Source organism: Tursiops truncatus, chromosome 17, assembly GCF_011762595.2.
Source record: "Tursiops truncatus isolate mTurTru1 chromosome 17, mTurTru1.mat.Y, whole genome shotgun sequence".
Taxonomy (NCBI): domain Eukaryota; kingdom Metazoa; phylum Chordata; class Mammalia; order Artiodactyla; family Delphinidae; genus Tursiops; species Tursiops truncatus.
Window position 1 is genome coordinate 72,478,119 of NC_047050.1, and position 18,597 is coordinate 72,496,715.

The window sequence follows — 18,597 nt, forward strand, 5'->3', positions numbered from 1 at the left end:
GGAACCATCATGATGGTTAGTTTTGTCTGTCAATTTGGCCAGGTGATAGGACCTAGTTATTTAATTAAACAATAATTTAGGTATTACTGTGAAGATATTTTACAGATGTCATTAACATCTACAATCAGTTCATTTTAAGTAAAGGAGATGGGTACTATTTCCTCCATATGTCTCAAATGACTAATACACAGTGCTCACTGGTTGATTCCTTTCCCCTATGCAACCTAATTCACCAGTAACATTTTTAACAACTGGACCACAGCTTTATGTTAGGACCCATCTGTACTTCACCTTCTACTACTATTGGGCCCTCCTTGCCAGCCAGGTGGTGAATGATCCTGCTTCAAAATTCTACCTTACCACCTGCTTTCTTGCATCACTCTCAGTACCAACAGTCACAGATTGAGTTCACTGAAAGCAAATGCTGAGATGCTATTTGGAGTGTAAAATGTTCATTAGAGATAAATATCTGCGAAAGAAATCGGAATCGAGGAAGCAGGATTAGATAGAGGAATAATTAAAACAAATGCAGGTTTAACAAAGCCTTGGTTAGCCAGGAGCAGAGGTCTAGAGAGAGTATTTTCCATCAGAGCCATCCTGTGAGGGAGGAAAGGTGCTGGGCCTTAATGCCCACTTCACTCAGTCACTGGATGTGGGTCGGTCTCAGAAGGGCAAAGACAAGGCATCCTCTCTCTGCAGCTGAGACACAACCCTGAGGGGATGATGGCTGACACCCTCTGCTGATCTCATTCTCCACTGACCGGCCAGCAGCAAGTCATTTCTTAAAGGACAGTCAGCGGTGCATCCCCTTATCTCCCTGTCTGTTCACTTTCTTATTATAATGCTCACCCTACTTCATCTATTGACCTGTTGTATTTTTCCTGGTAAGCCATGATTCTTTTGAGGGAAAATTTTTATTTTAGAGATTATTGTATCTTCAGGTCAATCACAATGTTTGTGCGTAACACGTGATTGTTGAACACGTGAAATTCATTGATTTATTCCCCAAAATCTACTGGGAAAAAAACTTTCTACCAGTCAGAGTACTAGAGGTGGTATTAGAAGTTGTGATGATATGTTTTGTATGACCTCTACCATAATGAGGCTTATGGTAAGAAAGGATAACAAGAATCTAAAGAAATTATGGTACTGGTTTTGGAGCTGAATTCTAATATTGTTTATGCCACGTTCAAGTTACAAAACTTCAGACAAGTTTTTTAGCCTGACTCTCAGTTTTCTCATTTCTTCAATAAGGATCATAAGTTTAATATGCATGTTTATTCTGAGAATTAGACATACTATATGTAAAATAACTAAACGTATTCTAAGCATTACAGATAGCGATTTAAAGTAATCGACTCATAATAGAAGATAGTCTCACTTTGGATTGTCCAAAAGGAGACTCTGAAACAAGGGCTTTGAGGCAAGTAGACTTTGGGGAGGTGATCCTAGAAGGAGGGAAAATGATACAGAGGAGGGAGAAAAGCCAAGGCACACTCGTGGGTGGGATTCTTTTGTGGGCCTCAGGGGTTCAGGCCTACCAGGACCTATTAAAGAAACTGTAAATTGTCCAACTACAGACCAGAAAGACTAGAACTTTCATCCACTGGCTCCCATCCCACATTGATTAAACATTGTCCCCTGGGTTGTCTACTCCTTCTGTCCTTGGTCTGTGACTGCCTCTGGTGGAGTGCGCTCCAGCTCTCACGGAGCTGGTGAAAGCCCTTAGGCAGAGGAGGGAGATGAAAGATCCAGATGCTTGAGGTTGGTAGCTGCCCGCCTGCCGGGGACCAGAGCTCTAAGCAGACTCAGATGAGCTGAGGGGTGTGAAGTGAGGCACCCCTGGCATCTGCTAAATTCGCCAGTAAAGGGGAGCAGCTCTTGTTACTGTAGTCACTGCTGCTACTGATTTTGTTGTCTTGATTATTACCATTATTGGCACTACTTTTATTATTATTTTACTTATTAAGAAAGTATTAGGGGCTAAAGAAAATGACCTGTACCTGCAGAGTAACAAAGAATGTGTCTTTTCTCTAGTTTTCCTTTCAGAAAATTGGGTGATGCCAATAATGGAGATTCACTTCAAATAAAAATGGATAAAATTTTCAACATTCATTTTCCAAAGGTAACTAGAACGTGGGGCCCAGAACAGACAAACTGGTCCTAGGGTTAATTACTATGGTTTCTCTGTTATTTCACCAGTTTTTTGCGATATAGTCGCTTCTTTCTTTCTTCCTCTGCATCTGTTTGCTGGAAGCCAGCGGTCTGGGCATTGTGCCCAGTTTGATTTAATTTTGGTTTTCTACTTAGGCAGCATCCTAGCTGTGGTCTGGAGATGACCTATTACAAATTGTGTTTAGGCGTTTTTGTTTATTTATGGTGGAACAAGTACAGAAAGCTTGTGCCCAGCCGGTTTGGATAATAACGTTTAAAATAGGAGAAATAAAACTAATAGCAAATGATAATACATACAAATGTGTGATTATACAGAACACTAGTGCATGTTTACATGCCTTCAAATGGAGCTTTGGATATAATAACAGGACATTGCTGTCTTATTTCTAGTCTTTTCCATCTCTCCCCATAATAACCTGAAAAATATAAGAAAGGACACTGTAGTGGCATGTAGCCATGACGTGCCATTGGAGAGCACTGGGTAAGCACATGCTGGGACTGGCACTGAGCTGGGAATTTATAGAGGGCTTTAAAAGATGCAGAGCCGGGGACTGAGCTGGGATCCAACCAAACTCTCAAGCCGACAAAGGGTCAGCTGGTCTTACAAGGAGGCAAGCAGACCAGCTGTATCACATCGTGTCTGTAAAGTTCTGCTGAAGCTTTTTTAGTTTGTGGGTGGAATCTGGACTATATCTTACAATGTTCCTGGTAACTTCCAGGTATTAAAATGTCCAGTTCCACCCACGTAATCTCACATCGAATTTAAAGCTTTTCTCCGCCCCCTAGCTTGTTCAGTCTCAGACTAGAAACTTACATTCGGGAAGAGGCCAGGAAGGGCATCTTCACCTATTCATTCCATTTTTTTTCATCTCCTCCTCACTCTCTCCCTGTGCTGCCTCTGATCTTCCAGGGACAGAGCAGGGACGGAGGAGAGGTAACGGGAAGGCGGAAATGCTATTTCATGGCCAGCAGGGCTGTGTTTTGCAGATGTTCAATGTGAATTATTCCTTCTTGGCACCTCCCCAGGTGGAAACCTGTTCAAAGTGGAACGTCCCCAAGCAAGAAGGCCTGGTTCATCCCCTGGCTGCTCTGCTGCTTCTATCTTATTCTTCTCTTTTGGTTGTTATCCTAGTCACTCCAGCAGATACCTTTTGCCTTCAGCTTTTTTTATGCTTGAATCAGGTATCAACCCGTAAGTCCCCTGAATTTCAAGGAACACACATCAGTTCTCTGATTAATTCCCTTGAAGCTCTTCACTTGCTTTAAGGTGAAAGGGCAGAAAGCCCTCCTCTCCCCGCGTTGAGCAATAATTTACAGACCGGCAACCCTGGCCAAAGTAGGTCTTCCAGCCTTGTTTTGTGCTGCTCTCAGCCTATTGAAAACCAGTGTTGCGGTTGGACCAGCCTGTGTGGTTCTTACTATGATTGCCCCCAAGCAATAATCATCAGAAAAGTTTGAAAAAATAGAGGCTTATTACTCACAAGACCTGGAGGACTACACACAGCACTACAGCACATCGAGGATTATTCAGCAAGGGTGTGAGGGGAGACACAGAGAGAGAGAAAGACAGAGAGAGAGAGAGAGTTAGAGCACCTGGGTTTTGCTTTTATTGCAGTCAAGGGTGTAGGCCTAGGATTTTTCAGGCTCATTCTCTATGGGTGAATTTAAAATGTAAGAGTGGGAATTTAAATCACGGGAAGAGAAAAAAAATTAGCCCAGGGCTCCCCTGGTGGCGCAGTGGTTGAGAGTCCGCCTGCCGATGCAGGGGGCGCGGGTTCGCGCCCCGGTCCGGGAGGATCCCACGTGCCGCGGAGCGGCTGGGCCCATGAGCCATGGCCGCTGAGCCTGCGCGTCAGGAGCCTGTTCTCCGCAATGGGAGGGGCCACAACAGTGAGAGGCCCACGTACCACAAAAAAAAAAAAAAAAAAAAAAAAAAATTAGCCCAAATGGTCAGTTATTGAAATCAACCAAGATCTCTAAAACGAAGAAAGCCTAAATCAGGGGACAGCATCTGGCTCTCTAGGCTGTGGTGATGTTTATTCAAGAGCCCCTCTTTGAAATGGTGCCTCCTTGATGCGGATGCCTTTGACAAGTCAGGCACTTGCATTACAAAAAAAGGAAAAACAAACAAACAAAAAACAACTACAAAACAATGGTCAGGGCTTACACTACAAGTCTCCAGTCTCCGACCTCCTCTACCTTAGTAAGATGGGCTAATTCTGATACGTCTGCGAGCCCTGCACTACACTGGTGTGCTTAGAATCAGTTATTCTGTTGTCAGCATTTGTGACTTCCGCAGAACCTTTAAGACCACAGGAAGAGTCATATTTGATACCTTAGCATGAATAGACCCACGATAGGAATCAGAGGAGTGCATATACGGAGTTTCGTGCATGTGCTGGCTTCACTCCCACAACTTCGTCTTAGGGACACCCTAAGCTCACTAGGATACTTTGAGGGGTCTTGCCTAGAGTTCTGCACCAGTATAAGGTCATGGTATTACTTGCCTGGAAAGCAAGGAATACAACAGTTCACCAACTGAGAGGTGGTGTGTAGCACAGATCTTCAAAGCACAAGACTGCTGAATCCTAGATTTGTTGAGTTTTAGCTAATTTTTAATTAAAATTTTTAATTTTAATAAAATTAAAATATATATTAAAATATTTTAATTTTAATAAATTGAAATGTATTGAATCTTTCTGTGCCTCAATTTTATCAATAAAATGAAAATAATAATAGTACTCACTTTACAGATGGTTCTAAAGATTAACTGAGATCATGTATATGAGCTACTTAGAATAACATACATAATACATGTTCAATAAAAGTTAGCTATTACCTGGCTTAGGGTTTGAATACCACCCCCTCTCCACCCCAACACACACACACACACACACACACACTTTCTAGTATTATTTTTAAGTTACGAAAGAAGGCACTCCTGACCCAATGGCCTCTGTCTCACGCTCGTTCTGAGCCCACTCGCTTGCTTATTCAATCAGCATCTCTCATCTCTGGCGATGACTCACTGTTACGATGACTGGTTTTGGAACTTGTTTCTCCTACTCCCCAGAACGCTTTTTTCACTATGGCTGAGCACTGGTATCACCCGTGGGACACTTTAGGAAAACGGAAATGTCAGCGTTTTGCCCCCGATCGTCAAGCACTACTCCTGGGCAGACGTTTTCCTTTGTGACTCTCCCTGACAATGGTGACGTGCTGCCAGGCTTGAGAAGCACTGAATGTCTCATGTGTGTTTCGCTACTCCTGCTTTTCACAGAACGAGCACCATTTCACAATCCTGTTACCCACATTGTGATGATGCCTCACCACTCTCGTACAAAAGAGATGGGGCGCAGCCCCCATTACTTTGAAACTCTTTACTCTTGGGCCAAGCACTTCTTCCCGCACAGTTCATTCTATTTCTTCCTACGCTGACCTCTCAGCTTTTCTCTCGCCCCAGGCCCATCTCCAGCTCAGAAATTTTGCCTCAGCTTTTCATCTTGCCTCTGATACATGAAATCAGAAACATTTTTTTTTTTTCTAAATTTGCTCAGTATTTTGACCTCTCTGGCGAGGATTACAGACCCTTTAAAGTGAACTGACCCTAAAGAATAGTCCAAGATAGCACAACCTTCTATTCCAGAATTCCATTTACTGGCTCTGTGCCTGTAAAATTACCTGTCAGTTACCTGTCAATGGGTTTACTCTGTAACTGTCTTTACCCACTGTTGGAAAATTCTATTTTTGTTTTGTCATTTTTTGCATTGAGTTATGCTGTTGTTTCAGCATCTGCCTTACCTGGACCTGACCCATTAAAGCAGTCTTTCTCAAAATTTAATGTAATATGTATGAATCACCTAGGGAGCTTGTTAAAATGCATATTTAGATTCAATATATCTTGGGGTGGGGCTCAAGATTCCTGCTTTTTAACAAGCTCCCAGGTGGTGCAAATGCTGTGATGCTCCGTGGTCCACACTTTGAGTAGAAAGCCTTAAGGCTGCTGGCTCCCAGCTTCTAGTTCCCCCTCTATTAGCCTCCTTCAGACTCACATTGGTCCAGACCCCACTTTGACCAGAGTTGACAAATGCATCATGGCCGTTAGTAAACAGCATGGTCAGGATTTAACCCTGGGTAGCCTAGACTTTGCTATTTACGGTAAGTAGAAACATGTTTCTCAAGGCTTGGAATAATAATCATAGCTCATATTTACCAAGCATTTACAGGCCAAGCATTGAACAAAGTGCTTTACATTGATGATTTAAAAAAAAAATTAAATCTCACAACAGTTCTGTGAAGTAGGCACTACTGCTATCCCAATTGGTACTTGAGGCCTCTGAGGTTAACTAACTTGCATGAGGTTTCACAGGAAGTGATGGGGTTGAAATTCAAATCTAGGAGTAAGATCATTTTTTCAGATAAATGCAATTAATTAGTGGTGTGTGTATTCATAATATTGTTCCAAATGCATACACATAGGCAGAATATAAGCCAGTTACATGAATCCAAACTGGTGTTCATTACCTTTGCTGTATCCCTACGCTGTCTGAGATGATACACGAATATGTATTTTAAAATTAGCTTTTTAAGGAAAAAACCCCTGCACGATAGCCTCAGCCCTCAAATCTTCATCTTGCATTTCTTTTTTTAATTTTCAAAAAGTCTGAGTTCGATTCTTAAGTTAACCCCTTACCCAGCTAGATATCAGCATCCGTATTTGTTACAGAGGTGGGGATTTTAACCACATCAGAGTAAACTAAGGATTTTTCTAAGTCTACACATGTGTCCACCCCCGTGAGATTCTGATACAGACAGTCTGGGCTGGGGTCCAGATATCTGTCACCCAAAATACCCACAAGTGATTCAAATGTATACTTTGGTGGAGAGCTCCTTCACTAAATGATCTCTAAGCTACTTATTTTTACATTCAAAACGAGCTGTGCCACTAATCCCCAGTAAGCTGTGTGCGTGCTTTCAGTGTGCAGCTTTTGTCTTCCCTGCAGAAGCAGGCAGTGCTGGAAGAAGCTTGTTTTGTGTCTGAAATCTTCTCTATTGAAGGTGAATGATTAGTGAGATTGCTGCTCTCCTAAAGCAATCCCAACGTGGAGTGCACTGTTGGTCAGGTGATAGGTGGCTTAATTAGCAGGAGTCAATGCATAGCTGCTAGCAGTCTGGGGCTCTGTAAGGCTGTCGAGAGCATCTGTTATGACTTTACGAAAGCTGGAGGGCAGGAAACCATGGGGAGTAGTCTATTTCTAGGGTGTGTTTCTGTTGATGAAATTGTCTGCATGCAGAATGAGCCCATTGATCTTTATTTGGAAAGTCTTGAGAATCTTCTTTGCCTGAAAGCATGTGGTAGGGTTTCACTGTTTATCAGCAGAGACTGTAATGGGAGTATTGAGTGGCACATGGTACAGCTATCTTGGGTTGGCCATGAAACTCTTTTCTTATTCCTCATCCAAAGATTCATATTCTCTCTCCCTCTCTCTCTCTCTCTCTCTCTCTCTCTCTCTCTCTCATATAATCATAAAATATTAGGACAAGAAAGGTCCAGATAGGTCACCTAGTATACTGGTCCCTGATTTCTGACCAAGAGATAATTATTTTTCTACCTTTTATCATTACATATATACAGTTTTCCCATGTTTGGACATTCCAGCAATATATGTTTTAAAATCTCCAAAATGATTCTTATACACAGCCAATTTTGGGATTCCTCATGTTACAGATGGTCAAGTTGAAGCCCAGAGAGGTAAAAATCATTGTTCACATCTAGAAAGTAATAGAATAGAGTCTAGGTTACCTGATTTCCCAGCCCATTTTCCTTTTCCATACTGTATCATTTCCACTTCTTATCACCCATCATTACTGCACTAGGACCTTTCTGTAGTGCACATTAGATAGTTTTCTCCATCTAGTGCCCCATTTTCTTGGGCAATATCTCATCTCCCATGCAGTAATGTGATTTTTGTGTGGTGACCAATCATAGGATCTTATCCTCTAGCACCAGGTTGGGTGTGTAACCCAGACTGTGCCAGTCATTCATTCCTCTTTTCTCAGCATGTGGTCCAGGGCTCTGCCTGTCATCAAGCTCTACCAACAGAGCCCTTCCTCTGGGCTCTTCAATTTTGGGTGGAAAGTACCTGTCTTTTAGGTTACAAAGACAAAAGATGAAGTTAGGGGATGCCACAGTAGATCTTTGGAATAAAGTGAAAACCTGATTTATTATAACTGATTTATTCTTATTATGGTAACTTTTACATTGATCTATTGAAAAAGAAGTGACAGGAGTCAGGACTTGATTTTGTTATAAGCAAGATCCACAACTTTTCATGTGAATGAAACTGGCTACGTCATTTCAACCTCCCAGAGTTCATCCTTAATCTGGAAAACAGTATAATAAGACCTGATCTTCCACTCTTACAGAGTTTTTGAGACAAGAAAAGTAGATCTTGTCCATGGGGATATTTTGCAAACTTAGACTGCCCTCAAGATTTTCCCACCTAAGCATAGCAGTGCTCTCTGTAAAAGTCCCTGACCAAAATCGGGAAATAAACCTAAAAATACAGAGCTCAAAATCTGTTAATAAGCAATGGAACCAACAGAAGAGAAACAACAAAAAACACATCCTCCAGCATACTGTGATATAAAAGAAAAAGCAATTACCAGAAATGAATGTGTGTTCAGGATGACTTCCTTCGTTCAAAAAGAAAATGGTCCACAGCCAGCCCACCAGAACATGGGATATACAGCCAGCTGCTGAATGGCAGTGTGATTCTGCCCCCTCCATTTTACAGCCGTGATCGATGAGTGATAACATTAGAATGGAAAGAAATGGCTGTAGGTGTGCATCAAATGTTCAGTGAGCCAGGCGACTTGCATGGGTGTTTGATTATATGCATTTATTTAGAGTAAGTACGGGAGGGTAGAAGAGGAGCACCATGGTGCCAGAAGATACAGACCTAGGGACAAGATGGTATTGGAGTTCCCAGATGAGAGAGGAAATACAAAATGCATGCTGTTGGGCCACCTTTCTAACCAGCCTAGGGACCGGCTATTCGTTATTTTTCTTCTCTTATTTCACAGCAGCATTTGGTAATTAACCTGTTATCCTCTCCTTTGTGGCTGCCATTAGCTACCATCTTCTTTGAGAACTGGTTTATCCTGAAAATGGAAGGCACCAAAATCAACTCCACAGGAACTCTGAATTGTAAGACTGCCCAAGGTATAGTAGTCAGAAGTTTGACCCACCCTTCTCCGGGACCATTGGAAATCCATTTGTTTTTAGAGGACTGGAGGTTTTGCTCTTCCATGGAATTGCAAAGGTACAGAAGTTGCCCACAGGAGTTGCAACAGGAAGAACTCATTTAACTAAAAGAAGGAGAGAGGGAGGAAGGAAGGGAGGGAGGGAGGGAGGAAATACAGAGTTATGAACAAGAAACTTTGCTAAATGTTCCAAGGATGTGTAAGTTGATTCCTTAAATCAAACCTCTATTGAGGACCCACTGTGCACGCTGTTCTACGTTCTGGGAATACAGAGCTGAATAAAGCGTCTTTGCCCTCAAAGGGTTCACCTTGGAGCAACGGGACAGATATAAGCACATATATCCAAAAGCAACTGATAAGGACATTTGTAGAGGGAGATTCTGAAGGAAAGGTGTCGGAAAGCTTTCTGAAAGAGCTGACTTCTGACCTGAGTTTCCCAAGATGACAGAAAGAAAAGTATATTTCTAGACATCTGTCACCTTTTGAATCCTGAGCCCTAACAATTCAGGAGCCATCTTCGGTCATCTTTGTAAACCCAAGACCTAGTATATACTGTAGACATTTAACCAATGTTTTTAAAATTGTTCCTGGAAATTTGCTTTGTACCCCCGTTCTGGTAGCTGAATACGGACACGCACACACACACACATGGAGAGTTGGTAACATTTAACCATTAAGACTAAGGACAGGCGTGCCTTCACTTCCCCTCATTTCCAGGCTGTGTTCCCCTCTCCGAGTGCGTAGGATCAGTTTAGCTGTGTCTTCCTTTCGTAAAGCTAGAAGGTTGACAGCATGCTTCCCACTGGCAAGGATCCTGAAAAGCCAGCTTCTATTAACCATTGTATTTCCCTCCTCCTCTGCCCATATTTCACTTCAAAGAACTTGCTGACCTTTCTGTGATAAATGTGATTCACTCTGAAATTTAAGGGTCAAATGAAAAAGAAGAAAATCTGATATTTGGACTCACCATCCAGTAGGTTCAATAAGGCCAGAGATCACCTTAAAAGGTATTATATATCACCCCAAACCGAGAGTGTTTTGACTCATGGTGACTGTTTGGGCAATTTAAAAAACCATTTTTTTCCCCAACCAATTTGCAGCTGGTATTTTGGAACTATTCCTTCCTTTATATCCAAATCGGACAGAACTTGAACACAGTTAGTTAAAATTGTGTTGCATTTGTTACTTCTATTAGGCCTTAAGAAACAGAATTGGATTCTAGATAAGCCTCTGTCATTCATTCTCTAAATGACTTTGATCTAGTTCCTTAATTTTTTTTCCTAAGTTATTTTATCATTAAGATGGAAATTGCTACAACAATTAAGTTTTGATCAGCTACTATATCTAAGGCTCTGGGCTAGGTACTGAGGCCTCAGGTGTGAGAGAGACAGATAAGAGCTTAGAATCTAATCGAGGAGCTAAACAATAAACGATATGATTTAAGATGGGACTAAACATTAACTGCAATCATATACAGGTACAACGTCTGGTGCATACACTGAAAACCTGTGTTAAAGCAATGATTCTTCTATTTACAAGCTGCATGAGCTAAGAAAAATTGCTTCATCCTGTCTAAAATAAGGAAAATAAGACATTAATTCAGCAAATACTTATTGAATTTTGTCTAGATAATGGTGATACAATATTGAAAAAGGAGACATGAGTACTCCATCCCTGGGCTTACATGCCATAATTTATCTCAGTGTTTATTCTGAGGACCATTAATGAAAATATATACGAATGTCTATTTAAACTTATAAATAAATGTAATTACTAAATGACTGTTCAAGATATTGGGCCTCTGTTTCATTACGTTATATCTATGACCTCTGTTTCATTACGTTATATCTATAGTCTTGTTAAATTCTGCCCTTTGCACCCATGAGTGATAACAGCTCATTTACTTGTCATGAAATAGCAATCAGTATTAACCCAAGCTTTTTTACAACCTCACAGCAGTGATGTTTTCTGTCCACTTTAGTGACCCTGAGCATTACCAGTTCAGATAGGTCTTCTGAACCTTCGGGGGAAGAGAGTATGATATAAGTAGTTACAGTGAGTGCCTATATGTGCATTTTGTTTTTTACATTTGAGAGTTTTAAAAAATCTTAGTCTATGTCTCTCATTAGTGGAAGTTTTCTATTAAGTTGATTATTACAGAACAAAGACAGGGCAGGATGGGGTGAAAGGAGTTCCCAGTGACCATAGCGATCATCTAGAGCCAGGAAGGCGGAGCCATGGCCCTTCACGGCTCCTTGCTGACATGAGTAGACAGCGATGGGGCTTGTCTACCACAACCTGAACATGGTCTCATATTTCTCAACAAAGTGCTCTAGGCAGACACCCCTAATTCAGTGGAGGAGGCATGTGCCTTGAAATGTAGTTTTTGTCCCTGTTCTGGTGCAAGACTCTAATTTTGCAATTGAGGAGAGATGAATTGTTTGTGATTACATATCAGCTGAAAACAAGGAAAGCACCTGAACCCCAATTTAGTGCTCTTTTTTACATTTTTTTCTATTTTTGTTTCTTTCACCACAACACCTTGATCCTTAGTCACAACAGACAACAGCTTCTATTAAACACACACACACACACACACACAGGATGGTCTAATATCACAGCAAGCTAGACACTGCCTCTTCAGCTTTTACTTTCTCCTACATCCAACATTAATAACATCAAATCATAGATCACACTTTTTAGAATCACTGAATAACAGAAAACTCCATCTGAGTCACAGAAATTAAGATGATTTCACAAAATTCCTGATACACGATTGAAACTGACGCCATTGGTGCCCTGCCTATAATCCCTTAGTATTTTGTGATGCTAGATCAACTTCCAATAGCCAGCACCCATGATTCTTCACCTGTGGTCATTCCCCGGCTGCAGAACCTCCCTCTGTCTATGTGAGGGCCGGGCAGGAAGTGTTGGGGACCTAATGCCTCCTGGGTGAAGCCCTGAACCAACTGGCTGACAGGAGGTGTTGGTTCAGTACCCCAGCTCCATTGTGACTTGGATGGCATGACTCTGGGGTGTGTCCTACACTGGCTCTCCTGTTTTCCAGCAGGATTAAGCTCTGGTTGCCAACTGTGGTCATTACTTCCTTGTTAATACACCTTTCCTTGGCTTCTTCCCTCCCCTGACTCATTTCCCCATTTGCTACTGCTGTTTCCTGAGATCACTTGCCAAGTGAATTACTGACACTCAGATCCTTGTCTCAGAGTCTGCTCCTACAGATCCCAAACCAAGACAAAGATATATCCACACAACAAATTTGCTAAATGTATACACAAGTTAACTCCTGTTCCGAGGCTGGGCACATGAAAGTAAACAAAACAGAATAAAACCCCTGCCTTCAGTGTGGTACATAAGCGCTTGTGCTTTTCGCTGCTTAGTAGTTCTCTCAACTGAAGAGAGGAAGACAGAGAAGGCGTAGCTTTAGAGTCCTGTTAAAAATTAAAGAGGGATCAAAGCACGATGCACAGTGAGAACATACCTTCGTATAGCGGTGTAAAGTGTACAAAATCTTTACCTATAACACCTTAACAACAGTCAGAGAACCTGAAGAGGCAGGTTGGGTAACTATCACTCTTACCATTTCACAGATGAGGAAATTGAGGCTTAGAGACATGATTTAGCAGGTAAGTAAGCCTCAGGGCCAGGACTCAAGTTCACTGCAATATCTCTTCCACCTCACAGTTCACGTCATTGTAACCTCTATAAAAAGAATGTGAGGACAGTGCTGCATATAAAATGATTGCTTCCAGTAATCCTGGCCTGTGACTGAATTGTAGTTTCCTTACCTTCTTTTGAAGTAGGCAGATTAGGTCACTGCTGGGAAGAGTTTCCTCCACGGCCCATTGATTTGCTTTCATCGGGCATCTTTTCCTGGCAGAATAGTCTGTCGATGATGTTAGGTAGATGCAAGTTCTCAGGCATTACAGAACTCTGGGGAAGTGAATGAAAAAAGGGGAAAAAATAGCTATAACTTAAAATAAGAATCCCAGATGTTTGGTGTGTTTGTGTATGCAGGGGGGAGGTTACCATGGAGCTCAAGGCCTGGCAACACATTTTGCATGATACAGTGGAACAAGCCCTAGGCTGGAGCAGGTCCTGATGCATCTCTCTCTGACCATCATAGTGACCACCTCCTGTTAACCATATCTAATCATGGGCCAATCCATGCACCCTTATGCCCTCCAGGTTCATTCCAGCTCATGGGTAAAGTTTAACCTGGATGGGAAATTACCAGCAACTCAACCTCACTATCTGGTACCAAATGGAAGTAAATATTATTGGCAATATTCGTTGAACGTATTATCCCAAGGATGATGAAAATGACAAGAGGAATAACAGCGGCCACTCATTAGTCACATCCTCTATGTAAGACACGGGGCTATGCAACTACATTTATTATTAATCCACAAAGCTAAATGCTGAGGTATAGGAGTCTATCTCTGCTTTATAGACAAGACAACTGAGACCGAGAAACATGAAGCAATGTGCTCAGGATCACACGGCACATCAGGGAAAGGGCGTGGACTCAAACCGTGGTCCGTGCTTTTCTCTGGGAATGCTTTCTGTGTCTGCATTCTCTTCCTTCTCACCCTGTTGACCCAGTTTTTAGAGGTTTCTTCTCCCCTGAATGATTCCTCATTGCCTTTCTGGTTTTTCTCCTCTAAGCATCTCACTTCCCATTTTGTACTGAGACCTTATCCCAAGGTGGCCCACTTAACTGAGACACGGATACACACAACTAGGTTAGTTTCCCAAATATCAAATTCCCCTCAGTCCAGGTCTGCATTTCCTTCTCTATGCTTAGTTACTAGGTCACAGTATGTATCTTTCTCCTGATACACGACATACTAAAACTAGGAGGTACGACTCTAATAAATGTGAACCATTAGGCACTGTAGGTCTCTGTTTCTGCATCTTGGGACAGAAGGGTATGTAGGTTGACTTCCTTTTGTACATTAAGGTACATCTGTACATAAGTATATATTGAGCACTTACTGTGTAATGGACGATGCTAAAGAGAGGTACAATTTACATTAAGTAGAATTGGCAAAAGAAGAAAGTATTGTGAATGGAAAAACCTGGGAAGCATCTGACTTAAGATTTTAGGATTGAGATTCAGTAGGTGCAGAAGTTAGACATGTGATCCAGCCTGAGAAAACATGATGGACAAATGCAGGGAGAACACAGGATAAGCTCAGAGGGCAGAAGGTGTGGAAATGTGGTAGAAGACGATTTATTGGTCGAGAATGGATAGAAACAGGAATCTCATCCAAACATCTTATTTAATAGATGGGAATGCTTGAGAGTCACTGGAATTTAGCAACTCATCCAAGGAACTCATAACTGGCTCATTTGAGCAATATAAGTAAATAGTCCGACCAGTTGTTTTTGCTGGATTGACTACTTCATCCTTACAAGATGATTAAGTTAAAAAGCTCTTAGGGTTACAGAAGATGACACACTTCAAAGATTGCAAATAATATAAGAAATCATGACTGCCCGTGAATACAAGTATGGGTGTTTCTGCGGCTGCCTTAGTTGGCAACGTGGCTCATATAGTCTACTGAGTTGTCAAAATTAGACCCTACTTTTCTAATTAACCACTCCCACAATCAAATTTTTGTCCATGAATTCTGAGTACAAAACAAGTACAGAATACTGATCGGTAATCCAAGGAATTCTAAAGACTAGTTTGTATGAACTGGCTTTTCCTCTTTGAGTAACCAAAGTAAGTGCTCCTGCTACACTTGCCCCAAATCCCTTATATCTCACACCATTTCACAGTGGGAAGGCTTAGTTTTCTTTGCATCAGGAAGGCCTTGAGAATCTAACAAAGGCTTTAGAGACTGCGTGGAGACAGAATCCAGAAAAAAATGCACTTAGTTAATTACACACAATATATATCCTTTGAGTTCACATCTATATGTACCCACAAAGCATATACATCCATATGAAATATTCCATCCACTTGGAATTTATAAACTCTGGTTAAGAACTCCGATTTTATACACTACAAAATGAGTTCCAAAAATTCATGCAAAATTTACATCTCAGTGTAGCAATGAGAAAACTGAGGTATGAAGTGTCTTTCCCTCATTCACGCAGCTGGTACTTGGTGGAGCTAAACGTGGTTCCAGGACTTTTGGTTGGGTTCCATGACACGGTTATTATCTCCGTCATCCTTGAAAAATCTTTGATAGATTATGGCAGGTAAGAATAAGTAGGCTGTAGTGCAGAACACATTTTATATCTGATTGTAAATGCAGCTAGGGTCAGAGATGAAAGGGCATCTCTTTGAGCTGTCTTTTCTGAAACTGGCAGGATGAGCTTTTAAGAGTGTAAATTGGGCACATGCAGAGACCCAACAAGAGCACTGCATCATGTGTAAGCTCACATCCTGGTGTTCTTCAAATATTCATTTGCTTCCCTGTGTTGAAACATCAATTAACCATAAGTCAGTTTCACAATCCCATTACAGTGTTGTTCCTTTGGCTTACAACTAGGTCTCTCTCGTTCAGGAGACAATCAATGAAAGATAGATTTGCCAGGCTTAATTGAATCTTCCATATTCAAGTCTGCCTTCTCCATTTGATAAGAAAAAAGATATTTGAAGAGGCTTTTGTCTCCTGAATGTCAAAATCTCTTAGCGGGGCTTGCAAAATTGTTCAATTAGTTCCTCTCCTGGGCCACAAAGCTGCCTCTAACGCATATTCCGAACCAGGCCTTGAGAACTGTAACGACGCAGGGCACACCTTATTCACCTCTGTACCCCTAGGTTCTAGGGAGAGAGACAGGCAGGAAACAAGTAAAGAAGTAGATAATTTAGTGGCAGGTGATAAGTGCTATAAGGTCAGGAGATAAAGCGAGATGGGGAGTGGGGATTTATTTTCTGTGGGTGCTCATGGGACTCTCTCTGCAGTGTTCTTATTAAAGCCAAGACCTGAATGAAGGGAAGAAGGTAGCCCTTGAATATCTGGAGGGAGAACATTCCAAACAGGACACAGGAAGTATAAATGCCGAAGACAGGAACATGCCGGGCAGGCTTGACGGAAAGTGAGGAGGCCGTGTGGCTGGTGTGTGACACATGGTAGGCTCTCAACAGACATGAGAAAACCACCATCTTAAACAACACTTGGACATAATAAACCTGCAGTGAATATGTGTTGTGTGGATAACATGTGTACTCTCCCCACAATCTCAACACACCTAAGTATCCGTAAGTGTTAGCTGACTTCCCAATCCGGTGATCTTGTTAAATGTGCTTTGTAACAGGAGCTAAAACTGCTCGAGCAGGTGCTCTGTGTCGAGGCATGGTCCTAAGTATTTTATATTCATTCTCTTTTTTAATTCCCATGCTAAGTATGTCAGATGAGTATAATTTTTCTAATTTTATAGACAAAGAACCTATAGTGATAGAATAACTTACCCGTGCCCACTCAGTCACTGAGCTATAAAAATTGCAAGCTCAGATTCTGCTCAGAAGTCCCTGCTTTATCACTCACTACATTGCCTTTCCAGGAGTCAGATGGAAGAACTATTCTTCTCTTGATGGTAGAGATCTTTAAAGGAGGTGGATCCAGTTGCGTATAATATGGATTATGGTAAATTCTATTTTCTTTGTCAGTCAAAGTCTGGCAGGAAACAGACATCACATTCAAAGGAGTGTTTGACAAGAGTGAGATGAAGGGACGATTTTCTGAGGTGTGGACATAATGATGCGAACTGATGAGGCACAGGGAAGCTTCTAGACACTAGCTACTGAGGGAAGCCACTGAAATGGCCAGAACCCAGGGAGACTCTTTACGATGTAGTAACAGATGCATCTATGGGAGAGAGGTCACCAAAAAGGAGATTGCCAGGGTGACAGATTCATCCTATTTAGCTTGGGACTTTCCCAGTTTTATATGGCAAGTTCTGCATCTTGAGAAACCTCTCAGTCTACAGAGATGATTGTCATCGGTGCCGACCCCAGGCCAGCAGGGCTGGAAAGATGGGAGGGGTATGTTCTTCTACTGTGCTCTCTTCTGCCTGTTAGTCCTCAGTCCACGGCTTACACTGGCCACACCCAATGGGAAGCTCGAATGCAAGGGAGTCTGTATGATTCAGTCTGTAAAGGTCAGCTTGAGGGAGCTCAGAGCAGGGCAGAGAAGGACCAAGAATGGATGTGGGAAATACTCGTGGGAATGCAGTAGGAAACAGGCTGTCTGTTAGGCATGAAGGACCACAGGGTACAGTAGTTGCCTGTGTAAGATCATGAGATGTTTACGGCAGACTCACTCCTTAGCATGATATTCATGGCTTTGTAATGTCCCCAGCTTAGCTTCCCAGTTCACCCAATGTGTTGTCTGTGTACATTCATCCTACAGCTAGCTGGCACTAAACATCCTTCATCACGGATGCATTCATACACTCCACGGCCTTGCTAATTCTGCTCCACCACTGTGATGTGTTTCTTACCTCTGTCTCTGGCCAGTTTGCTCATTTCATAGACTGTAACCTAATCTTTCCACCTTCAAGCCACAAATGATTGTTTCCCTCTATCCTCCCACCACAGTTTATACTCTGCAGATTCCTACCACTTACTTGTCTTGTCATGTGTCTCCTGAGCATCTCTCAGAATTTTCCCTGCGATCACCCAGATGGGAGACCCTGGTCAACAAGTGACCATATCTTATTTATCTTTGTATCCCAACCCAAACATAGTATAGTATGTTATACAATGTGTGCATTCAATCAATTTTTGTTCTGCATAGAACTGAACTGAAAAACAAAGTGTGGCAGAGAGAATGTCCTCAAGTTTCCACAGGCATCCTAAATGGCTTGAGAAATGTAATGAGAAGAGTAATGTAGGTTGCTCTCAGGACCTCCTTACATGTCTACTCTTGTGAAACAAAATTCTCACCTATCTATCAACAGGAAATGGGTTTGGCTGAGAGAAAGATAATTTTGGAGGCTGTTGTCTTGAAATTAAAACCCAGTGTGGGGTTCAAGGACAAACATTGAATCTTGCCAACAGTGGCGCATTTGTGGAAGGGTTTCACAGCTCTTCCAGATAGAAAAGAGATTTATACCACAATCAGCCAAAATGTACATTGACAGGTTAAGGAGAGGACAATTTATGCTTCCATGATTTGT

General features: G+C 41.9%; 1 long non-coding RNA gene across 1 annotated transcript in view; it reads right to left on the minus strand.

The window, feature by feature from the left end:
- Positions 1 to 13,253: 13,253 nt before the first annotated feature.
- Positions 13,254 to 18,597, minus strand: part of LOC141276876 (uncharacterized) — a 249,462-nt gene continuing 244,118 nt past the window's right edge. Inside the window, exon 3 of the long non-coding RNA XR_012327127.1 lies at positions 13,254 to 13,392. This is a non-coding gene — a long non-coding RNA (uncharacterized lncRNA). The remainder of the gene's footprint in view (positions 13,393 to 18,597) is intronic.